Source organism: Cyprinus carpio, unplaced genomic scaffold (genome assembly GCF_018340385.1).
Source record: "Cyprinus carpio isolate SPL01 unplaced genomic scaffold, ASM1834038v1 S000000006, whole genome shotgun sequence".
NCBI classification, from domain to species: domain Eukaryota; kingdom Metazoa; phylum Chordata; class Actinopteri; order Cypriniformes; family Cyprinidae; genus Cyprinus; species Cyprinus carpio.
This window is the reverse complement of record NW_024872759.1, coordinates 502137-514321: the sequence shown is the minus strand read 5'-3', so window position 1 is coordinate 514321 and position 12185 is coordinate 502137. Positions and strand designations below refer to the sequence as shown.

Genomic DNA, 12185 nt, shown 5'->3' with positions numbered 1-12185 from the left:
CGTGGACATGGTCACATTAGAAGATAATGAAGGGAGACGTGAAAAACGGACAGCGCGTTGTTTTCATATGTATTACTTTATCACGGAATATTTGTTTTCGGCAGCACTTGTTTAGTTTAAAAGTAGACATGTCAGGCTTTCTAAAGATATCTCTCTCATGTCTCTTCGTTGAGTATTCACTGAGTTACAGTTCATTTTAATGACGCGTTTGTAAATGAAGATCAGCGCAGACAAAGGCTACAGACAGCACTCCTTGTTTGTTATCTTTATTTAATAAGTGCACAAAGTTTTGTTGTTATTATGTCTGTATACAAAAAAAAGTAGACCCTTTACAGATTCGATTGATGTATTGCTCTTATCTGTACGATCAAAACTGAAAGTGTAATTTAAGTTCTTTTCGGGGTTATCAGGAGAAAATACCCCAAAACGCGTATACTGAGACAAATGGGAGAGGCAAGCTCAAATACAACCCTCTACGGCGAGGAGAGCACTGCCTGAGTCAGCATTACCCAAGAAGGTTTTTTAAAATGCCACCTATACTTCCCGCCCGATGCCTCAGCAAGAGGGGTTATCCTAGTGACCAGGAAGCCTCTCAGAGCAACCTAGGAAATTTTGCAGTGCCGTGCCATGGGCCTGACGATCAAGATGGCTCCCACAGAAGCCTATGACCTGGCCGCATGATCCAGGCAGTATGAAGCCGGAACCAGGGCTATTAAACCAGCCGGACATAATATCGACAAGTGAGGAAACACTGCAAGTCGAGCACCAGGTTTCTGAATCCCACCAAAAGGTGGGGGGGGGGGGGGCACACAGAGGAACTACCATAACCTCCAGCACATTACTACACACACACACACACACACACATATATATATATATATATATATATATATATATATATATATATATATATATATCCACACACATACATATATACACACACACATACACATATATGTAGAACTGATCATACTCACCCACCATGGTTCCTGCACTGGAGCCCCAAGGCAACTCCAAAGAAGCCTTTAGATCGGACCCTCAGGTAGGGTGGTCACTATGAAGCCATAGAACCAACCACAACATCATAGGTCCAGCATAGGAGACTGTAATGCAGGAAGTTCCCACCTAACCTCGGTCAGATGGAGAGCTGGTGGTTATATGGGAATTAGGAAGGGAAAGATAAGGGCAGATGTAAAAACCCCCAAAGGGAATGAGTAGATACTCAAGTATCACCCTGATCTGGACAAAAGCACTGACGCCTTGTCTGGATCACATCCCTTTGACCTTGCCTACCTCTGTTTGACCCGCTATTCCTCCTACCCCTACCCACAGGTGGGGGAGGAGCGTGGGCTGCGACACTAGCCTTCTGTGCCCGTCTCTGATCCTCAGACCAAGACTGACCAGGACCCCTATGTTGTTCGGGCTCAGACCTGGACCTTCGTGGAATGAAGGATTTGAAGGTCGCTGAGCGCACATTCGCTTCCCTGAACTTCTCGACCACCATCTCAACGGAACTACTGAAAAGTTAGGAAGGCGAAACCGGAGCATCGAGAAGAAAACCCCTTTCTTTCTTCCTGATACTTGCCAAGTTCACCCACAGATGTCTCTCCGTTACTACTATGGCCACCATAGATCTGCCCATGGCGGAGGCGGCCTGCTTCGTAGCACAGAGAGGGAGATCTGTGGTGTGGCACAACTCAGCTACTTCATCAGGAGAAGGGCCCTCGCCTTTTTCCAGGTCCTTCAGTAGATCAACCTGATATGCATGGAGCACCACCATCGTGTGCATGAAGCCACAGCCTGACCTAGAGCTGCATATGCCCTGCACAAGATCCCGGGCCCTATGCATAGGCAGTCCTATGAACAAAACTGCGTACTGTATGATAACCAACCTAGACTTGATTCAGTCATATTTTATTTGCAGAATGAACAAGACAAAGGGAACAGGTAGCTTATATGACATTGGAGTGTTCTCAGTAAATACCACTGAAGGTAGCCTAATATTAATTCAAAACGTAATTAAGTCATCATCTCAGACTTTCTTATCATAGTCTGGTATATAGTCTCAATTTTAATTGAGAGAACATTTATTTTTATTACGCTACATTACTTCAACTAATATATTACATAGACTCATTACATGCAAAGTGAGATGTTGCAAGCCTTTATTTGTTATAAGTTTGATGATTATGGTTTACACAGCTATGAAAACCTTTTCACAATATCCTAATTTTGAATTTGGGGTTTTCATAAGCTGTAAGCCATAAATAATCATCAACATTAAAACAAATAAAGGCTTGAAATATCTCACTTTGCATGTAATGAGTCTATATAATATATTAGTTATACCATTATACCAATATATTAATATATTATATATTAGAATTACTGAAATAAATGAACTTTTGCACAATATTCTAATTGTTCCAGTTTCACTTGTAGCTACTGATGAGCTAACAAGCTACCTATGACACTGATTAGCCTACTATTGCTAATTTTAGATATTATAGCCTATTCATTTAAAATTAAACATTTCAAAATTACGCTATTATAATGTTGTGTTGTATGCAAACAGCATTGTTAGTGTACAGTTTATTTATGTAGCCTTTACCTGAGATTACATGTATAGCCATCTGAAAGTGTATGTTCTGCTCTTTCAATGGGTTGTCTCAGTTCATTTTTAGCATGATTCGCAGGGCTATTCAAGCAGTTTAACACTATAAATTTCGTGTTCTAGTTTGTGCTCACCTTTCTTTGAAAAGAAGTCAGTAACCAATTGTTCCCCTCATTTTGTTCTCTTTCCTTCTCCTGTCTTTCCTTTCTTTTTTGGTGGCCTGATTTGGCTTTCTTTGAGAAAGACATTTCTACAGCGCTCCACCAGATGCTCAACTAACATAAACAAACTGCGTGCAGATGGACTAAACCATTTGGCGCATTAGCAAGGGGGCTGGGATCATAAGACTGTCAGTCAATCAACCAAGTTTTACCAATATCCAGGTAAAATAAAATATATTCCAGACTCTTCAAGGGCCCTCTCTTCCTTTGGGGCCCTGGTAATCAGTACTGGTTTTACCCCCAGTCCGACGCCCCTGGCTCTTACCACATTCAAAATGCACGCTTCAATGAAAACAGTCAGTGAAGACAAAGAAGAGGATGATGTGTTCTTGCCGCACCTATTTATACTATAGTTGCACCGGTAGTAACGTCATGGACTGTCGCCGGCCATCGTGTTGTTGGTGTTTTTCAATGTATTCTTCAGACACGGATCACGACGAGGCGTTTCCCCATAGCGACCCCTAGAGGACGCAGTTCAAAGTTCCCTTGTAAGGGAACTAGACTAGCCCTATAATCATTTTCTAATGCTTTAACTGCTTTATTTATTTTATGGCATAATGCGCACCTCTTTAAATGTACAATAATCTGAAATACTGACTAATACGGTTTAAAAATATTAAGCACACTTCAAACCCTGTTGTCATTGCAATATTTCCACTGTAACAGTACTCAGACTCTAAATGCATAATGTTACAGCTATCTATGATGAATAATTATCGAGATTAAATGTTATAATGCTTTATTGTTATTGTTACACAATGTTTATTTCATTATTTTATCTTCATTCCCAAGTGAAAGTCACAATTCCAGCTTTATTGAGCAATGATGCAGAGCATCCCTTTGTGCCACCTGGTGGTGACTTCACTCAAATAATGAATATGTTCCGAATTCCCATTTTTAAAATGTATTTATTTATTTTTTCTACAGTGCTCAGTTAAAAGAACACTGATTCTCAGTAATATTTTGATGAGGAATGAGCTCATGGAAAGATAAATATATGTGGAAACTTGGCTGTAAGTCAGCAAAGTCAGAAGGCTTCTGACATTAAAAAAATAAATAAAAATCATCTATTATTATTATTATTATTATTATTATTATTTATTATTATTATAAAATTTTGTGTTTGTGTTATCTGAATAAAAACAGGGTGATGAAAAAAATCAGTATATTGATGTGTATATTTCAAGTAAAAACATAACTTTACTCACCGAGCTTTTCTGCAGTTGATCACAGCTGGTATCAGTCTTCTTCTACCCACATATGATGTGTTGTATTTCACTGGGTCTAACTCATCCAGCACCTCCTCTGACAACTGAAGCATGTAGGCGATTACTGAGCAGTGAGCAGGAGAAATCTCTAAATCTTTGTCTGATTTCACAAAGTCCTGAATCTCTCTGGAAAGCGTCTGATCATTCACTTCTAGCAGACAGAGAAACAGATTGATGGATCTGTCAGAGGAGAGACTTTCACTTCTCTTGATCTTCTCTTTAATGTACTGTGTGGTTCTCCTGATGCTCTCTGAGCTCTTCTCTGTGTGTGTCAGTAGATCCTGTAAGAGTCTCTGACTGGACTCCAGTGAGATGCCCAGCAGGAACCGCAGGAACAGATCCAGGTGTCCATTTTTTCTTTGAAGAGTTTTATTAACTGCTGATGCTAGTAACTCACAGAGACAGTTTCCCTCAGACCTGTCCAGCTTATATTTATAATATTCATACTCCTCATCCAGAAGCAACTCAAATGGCTCCATTTTTTTCATTAGATGAGAGTAAAACACATAGAAAGCAGCGAGAAACTCCTGAAAGCTCAGATGAATGAAGCTGTAGACTTTCCTCTGATGAATCACTGATTCCTCCTTAAAGATCTCAGTGCAAATCCCAGAATACACTGAGGCATCAGTGAGGTCTATGCCACTCTCAATGAGGTCCTCCTCATAGAACATCACATTGCCCTTCATCAGCTGTTTGAAAGCCAGTTCAGCAAGTTTCACAATCACTTCTCTGTTGGACTGCAGGAGTTTCTCTGGATCTCTCTTTTCATACTTCTGGTTCCTCATGTTGATCTGAATCAGCAGGAAGTGGATGTACATTTCAGTCAGAGTTTGAGGGATTTCTGCACTCAGATCTTCTTTCAGGAGCATCTGAAGCACAGTGGATGAGATCCAGCAGAAGACGGGGATGTGGCACATGATGTGAAGGCTTCTTGATCTTCTGATGTGTGAGATGATTCTGCTGGCTTGATGCTCGTCACTGATTCTCTTCCTGAAATATTCCTCCTTCTGAGGTTCATTGAAACCCTGAATTTCTGTCAGACGGTTGATGTATTTGGAGGGGATCTGATTGGCTGCTGCTGGTCTGGAGGTGATCCAGATGAGAGCAGAGGGAAGCAGCTCTCCTTTCATGAGCTGTGACATCAACACAGCCACTGATGAAGTGTCCGTCACATCAGAAACTTTCTGAGCATCTGAAAACATCAGTGTGATTCTGCTTTCATCCAGACCATCAAAGATGAACACAACTTTACACTTCTCATAAATCTTGGAGTCCAGATCTTGAAGTTCAGGATGAAAGTCCAGCAGAAGCCTGTGAAGACTGTACTGATGATCTCGGATCAAGTTCAGCTCTCGAAACGGAAGCACAAACATGAAATCTACATCCTGATTGGCTTTTCCCCTCGGCCCAGTCCAGAATGAACTTCTGCACAGAGACCGTTTTTTTTTTTTTTCCGATTCCAGCAATACCTTTAGTAAGAACAGTCTTGATCTGGTCTTTCTCCTCCTCATATCCTGGTTCAGATGAGGCTTTAAAGATGTCATTGCAGCAGATTGGAGTGTCTTGTGAGTGTTGTGTTCTGGCTGTTTTCTCCATCTGTAAAACCTCATGTTCTTTATTCACTCCTTCACCCTCTCCCTCTATGATGTAGAGCTGTGTGTAGATCCTGCTCAGGAGGGTTTGATTCTCTTGTAGTTTGTTTCCCTCAAATATGGTCTCAAACTTGTTCTTCATACTAATTTTGTGCTGTTTTTTGACTTGCTGTAGTTCATAATCTAATGGTTGCTGAAAAGCCAGGTCTCCAGTCTGATCATCTCTACCCACACAGCAGAAACAAGAACCACACAAAGAATGAATCTTTTTATGAAGATATGCGTGTCATTTTCAAACTAGCTGCAACACAATAAAAGCTTTGATACATTTTGATACATGTTGGAGACTTTTTGACCTCAAATCTCACCTTGAATTGAATAATCGGAAGAGAAGATGACACAAAAGTATTACAAAAACAAGTCATATTTTTATTGTTGTAATAATAATTATTATTATTATTTTTTAAGTCTAAACATAAATCTAACTACAAACCCTGGGAATGGTACACTGCCAGGCCAAAAAAAAAAACACACATTAAACAAACACATTAATTAAACAAATATAAAATTGATATATATTGATATATTGCATTAATGTGTTTCTGGAAAGTTATAAGCAAATACTTATGATTATTTAATATTCTTTACAGTGATTAATATGTTTGTGGCATGTTACATTTGATAAAAAATAAATAAATAAATAACCCTAATTGATGCTTTGCTTAGCTTTTTGTGTCTTAAACAACCATGTTGAAAGACGCACCCATGTCCATATTCCAGGATGACAAAGCCAAGATTCATTGGGCCCTAACTGTTTTGTCATCCTGGAATATGGTCATGGGTGTGTCTTCCAACATGGCTGCTTAAAAAATGAAAAACTACACTGCATTAGTTATGGTTAAAAGAATTGTTGCAAAATGTATAACATGCCAAAAACATATCACTGTAAAAATGATTCAGTAATTATAAGTATTTGCTTATAAACATGCCAGAAACATTAATCGCTGTAAAAATGAAATGATCTTACGTAATCTTAAGTATTTGCTTATTTAAATCCAAACAGCCAAGCAGTGTATATGAGCCTTTGAGTTATATTCTACAGCCATCTAGTAGCAGTAGTTCAAATGTAATGTTAATTTAATTTTAACCCTTAAACACATACCTTGGGTCTTTATTGACCCAGGACGTCATTCACAACCCTCCCCATCATTTATTTTTTGAAGTTAGACATTATCCTTCTTAGTATTCCTCAATCTAATCATCAATGACAAAATAAGAAAAAAACTAAAACATAAATTATAAAACAATATCGTTTTTCTGATTCATTTATTGTAAAAAGTGCATAGCGACCTAAGGTATGCAATAGTGTATATTTTTCCTGCACAACAGTAATTAAAGATCTGATGACTCAATAAGTGCAATTCACCTTTATTCCTCAAGGTAGCACAGTTTGATACACAATAATGGCGTGATGTTTCACTCATAATTATCACAGACACAAAACAAAAGCATATCATCAGCAAACCTTGAAATGGTTCAGTGATTTACTGAGGAGCAAGTATACTATATGCAATCAAATATTAGTGTCAATGGAACTTAATGTTGTATTTGGTGAATAAGCTGCCAGCGATAAAAATACTGTTTTTTTAAGATGCTGAATGAATTCTGACAAAGACAGTGATAATGGTAAAATCTGTTCAAACAGATCGGTTACAAGTTTCAAAAGATAACGATTGGGGAAAAATTCATGCATTCATGGTTAAAAGTGTGTTTTTTCATTATATGATATTGATGTGTTTTAAAATTGGCTGTAAAATCATGCATTCAATTTTTTTCCCCCTTGTGTGGGCTCCTCATGCCACAGCAAGACCCAAAAAATGGAAGAAACTAAACCTTCATTTGTGATAGCAAAGCCCAAAAAATGGAAGAAACTGTGCCTTCAAGTTGTTTAAGTTATAATTCTTTTTCTTGTCTCCAATGAAACTTATTCTCTCACCTGGGGTTAAAGGTCACTGCTTCATCACTAAAGAGAATGGGTGCTCCCATGGATTGTTCACTCTTCATAGACACACAGCTGGGCTTTGGAGAGTCTGCTCTCTGATTCTGGTAGGGAACAACATGTCCCTCCTCTCTCTCTTCATATAGGCTCATTTTAGAGGCAGTGCTCTTCTGCGTCTGAATAAAAGTTTCAGTTCTGTATTTGAAAACAGAAATTGCGATGATTTAAAAGAGAAAAAAAATTGCCTTTATTGTAACAATGGCCTATTTTGACTAAGTGTCTCTAAGAAGATTGATTTAGTTTCATAACTTTAAAGGAGCTCTGTACAAATTGCATAACAGTTTTATTTTTTTCTAATGATGTTTTTCATGAAAAGTCATGGAAAATTCCTCAGTACTTTTCCCCACATTAAATAAAATTTAAACCAAAATCATCATCATTATTATACGTTAAAACATACATGCACTCAAATGAGATGAAAATTCTAGCCATATCAGTGGCCTGATGTGTTTTATTTCAGTGGGTCACCTAACAAGATTGAAATTACATGACCAGCTGAATATTACTTGATCTCAGCAGGCTCAATTGATTCAATAGTGTTGTAGCTGATTGTGAAGGGTACATTGTGGAATACATATATACATACATTATTCCTTCCATAATAAAAAACGAAAAGGATTTTTTTTTAGTCATTCTACATAACTTTATAAATGTTTACCTGTGTACAGGTTAAGGAGCTACTTAAATGTCTATTGATGCATTTTCTGAAGTTGACAAATACAATTAGATATAGTGATTATGATATGATAATTGTCTCAACAGCAGAAGAGGAAGACACAGTGGTAACATGAACAGCTTTATCAGAAAAGCAGCAATGCAAGCATGCAACTATGTAGCTCAGTCAAAGTCTTGAGCACTTGTTTTGTTTTTGCAGGTACTGGTTAGCATAGTGGACAAGCAGGGTGAAGACCGGAACTGCAGACAGGCTAAAAGAAGGTAAGAGTCCAGGATTAGTAATCAGATAAGTTATTTTTGTCCGAGGCATAGATGTGACCAGACAATGTGTGTGTGTTTGGTGCTGGCTTATTGGGACCAATTGATGGGGCTAACGGCAGACAGGTGTGGAGATTGTGGACTGTCAGCAGGTGTGAGCCAGGAGGGATTCTGGGAAATATAGTGCGCATGCATAGTGACTGGTGATCCAGACAATACTTACCCCTCCTGGAAGGTGGAACCTCACGCATAACATAAGTTATTATAATGGATTTTTTTTTTCAAATATCTGGAATAATGTTTAAATCAATGGACCTCTGAAAAACATCTTATTCCTCCGCAAAGGTTTTCAGGTTAGAGGCAGAAATACTATCTGGCTTAGCTGCTTTTATGATGTCAAGACCTTTAAAAACCTTAACAATGTTCCATTTGTGGCCAAGGTACAGAATCATCACTATTAAAGGGATAGTTCACCCAAAAATGTTAATTCTGTCATAATTTACCCTCAAGTTGAAATGTAAGCCAGAAACTGTTCTTACATCTCTATCACTTCCTCAACATGATACAACCATACTAGTCATTAACCTAATCATAGACCCACAAAAGACTCATGTAAAATGATCGACTTTGACAGGCCATCGGGGGACATCAAACTGAACCAAATCTCTGTCACAGTCATGATGCATACATCCTGGTTTTCGTAAGAGGCCACTGAATTAATCAGAAGTTTGTCCATTGCATTCAACAGCACTGAACAGGATCATTCACTCTAAGGCAAATTCTCTACAGTAGGTGGACAACAAGAATAGTTAATACCGCCGCCGCAGGGCGACGGCTTTAACTGCAAGTCAGTCGTGTGTTAAAGTTATTTGTGAAACTACTGCCAGGTGGCGCAAAGGGATTGATTGCAAACTGACTGTAATTGTTAAATGTTGGTTTGTAAACAGAGATGAAAGGACGAAGTAAAACAACAATAACATTATAATATAACATTGTAACATCCTTAAAAACCATTAGAAAATTTACAGTGAGTTAATTTCAAAACGTGGGATAGTCTAACTGTGCGTTCACACCGCCGCCTTCAAGAGCGTCAAAAATCGCTCTGGCCGCCCTGCTAACAATGCTGCAGAAAGATTCGTGGACGCTCTGACGTAGATCGAATGCTTATCTTGTATTTAAAGTGGCCACAAAGCAAACATGCTTGTTGATCTTGTGCAGACTAACCACAAGAAAGGTAACGTTATAAGTTAACCTCATTAAATATTGTTATGGACGAAGTATTAAGATCCTTTACCTAATAATGTATAAAGCACTGGAAAAATACTCTGATGCAAGTAAAAGTCCTGCATTGAAAATGTTACTTAAGTAAATATAATCAAGTATAAACATTACTTAATGTAAGTATAATCAAGGAAATTTGTTTAAAAGTAAACTGGGACTACTGTACTATTATTTATTCATTAGATTATTATTCCTATAATGAAACCACAAATAACATGAACAATCTCAGACACCACAATCCAAGAAACATTTTTACACATATCACTTTAATCAAACAGCCACAAATCAAAGACATGGACACATCACATACATGTCCCTGTCCTCCATTTTGCTTGGGAACTAATGTGGTCGGAGCTGCGTTCTCTGGAATCCTCTCAAGCGGTGGACTTCTACGTTCCGATTGGTTGCCGCCGAACAGCGTCATAGCTCATTACCATAAAGTTGCCCTGATTTCAGCTCGCCACTGGCTCACATTGAAAATGAATGACTTCCGGCCACGGTGTGAACGCACAGTAAGGCTACAGTCTACGCATAAATAGTTAAAAGAAAGACCTTTACACAAAGGCTCTAACTGCATGCTATTGTTTTTAAAAAGTCATTACATATATAGGGCTATATATATATATATATATATATATATATATATATATATATATATATATATATATATATATATATATATATATACACATACATGGATTAAAAGCTAAATGTTTTCATTTCAGTTCATTCGTGGTTAAAAAAAAAAATTCATCACGAAACAATAACATACCAAAAAAAAAAAAAACCATAATAAAGAAATAATTCTTATTACCTCTGTTATTATTCTTGATTTTTCAAACTGCTAACACTTTGCATTTTCGAATTATGCCTTTACTGTGTGACCAAAAATTGAGTATTTTCTGTTTCAGCTGTTTGATCGTGCTGGTGCCTCACGTGCACATATTCATTGGAAACAGCGCAACCGTTCACTGAGCCATTCTTCTTTGGCATATTTTTGCTCATTATGATTTTTTTCAGTCGATACTGAAACACGCGTGAATTACAAAGCCTATTTTACAAAATGAATAATAAGCTTCAAATGGGCAACATCACGAATATGGAAATGCTTGGATTCGTCCCGAATGAGAGAGCCCAACCTTACCTTATGTTTCGCTTTAAATTATTATTTTTTTTTTGTTTGTTTAAAACTAAGCCTATAGACACACATATGGAACTGGTAGACTCGACAAACACAGACTGAAAGGACATGGGTTTTAAAGACAGGGTAACGAGGGACTAAGGAGACACACCTGGGAAATGGAAGCTTTAGCATAAGTTCTGCCGGGAAGACTCAATTGTTAGCGTCACTTTTTACCTTCTCAATTGTCCAATCACGTTCTAATAATAGAAGTATAAAGGACCTGTGCTTACACTTGTCTGAGTTTGCAGATGCTGAACGCTTCACTCACCACCATCCACCCCTCCACCACCAAGATGGTTTCCTCCCTCACCAATAACAAAGCTTCTTCTCTCCATCTTCCTTACCACCGCAGGATGTTTCTTCCCCTCCAACCACCCCACCACCACCAGGATGGTCCCTCCTAAAACCTCACGGTTTTGCAACATGCAACTTATGACTTGTATATATATTTTTTAAACTTAATTTAGTTTTAGCATGTTTTTAAAAAACATGCAGCAAACAAAAATAGGCGATTAATCAGTTAAAATGTATTACTGTGAGTTAACAAATTTACATTATAGTATACTTAGCAACAGAGTCTGGGCCTAATCTAGGCTATGTTGTTAACTATTTACAAGTTTCATGTATGTTTTTATCCATTTTTTTCCATTGCATCTGAAAATTACTCTAAGAAACAAAAAAAGCATTTTGTGCGTGAAGAAACTGCCTCCCGCGTTGCTCAGCTGTGGACGATTTAAACATGTTTGATATAAAGGTTGCTGTCCCATTTTATACAGGAATTGTTCATTTTTTAATAAAAATCCTAATAATTTTTACCTATAAATGTCACAATCTCTAAATAAACATACACACTTAATGTTTAAATCTAAATGAAACAAGCATAATTGAATCTGATTGTAGTGTTTATGCTAAATAAAGTGATCGGGTTGATGTGCGTGTTTATATGTCACAAGATTCAAATCGGAATAGATTTTTTTAGACATGCGCACACTGCTCAAATAGTGAAAGTGAAAGTGAAAGTGACAGATAATATA

The 12185-nt window shown here is 37.7% G+C and overlaps 1 pseudogene; it reads right to left on the bottom strand.

Annotated features, from left to right (window-relative positions):
• The window catches only part of LOC109109200, an 80674-nt pseudogene that overhangs the window by 42849 nt on the left and 25640 nt on the right, over nt 1–12185 (bottom strand).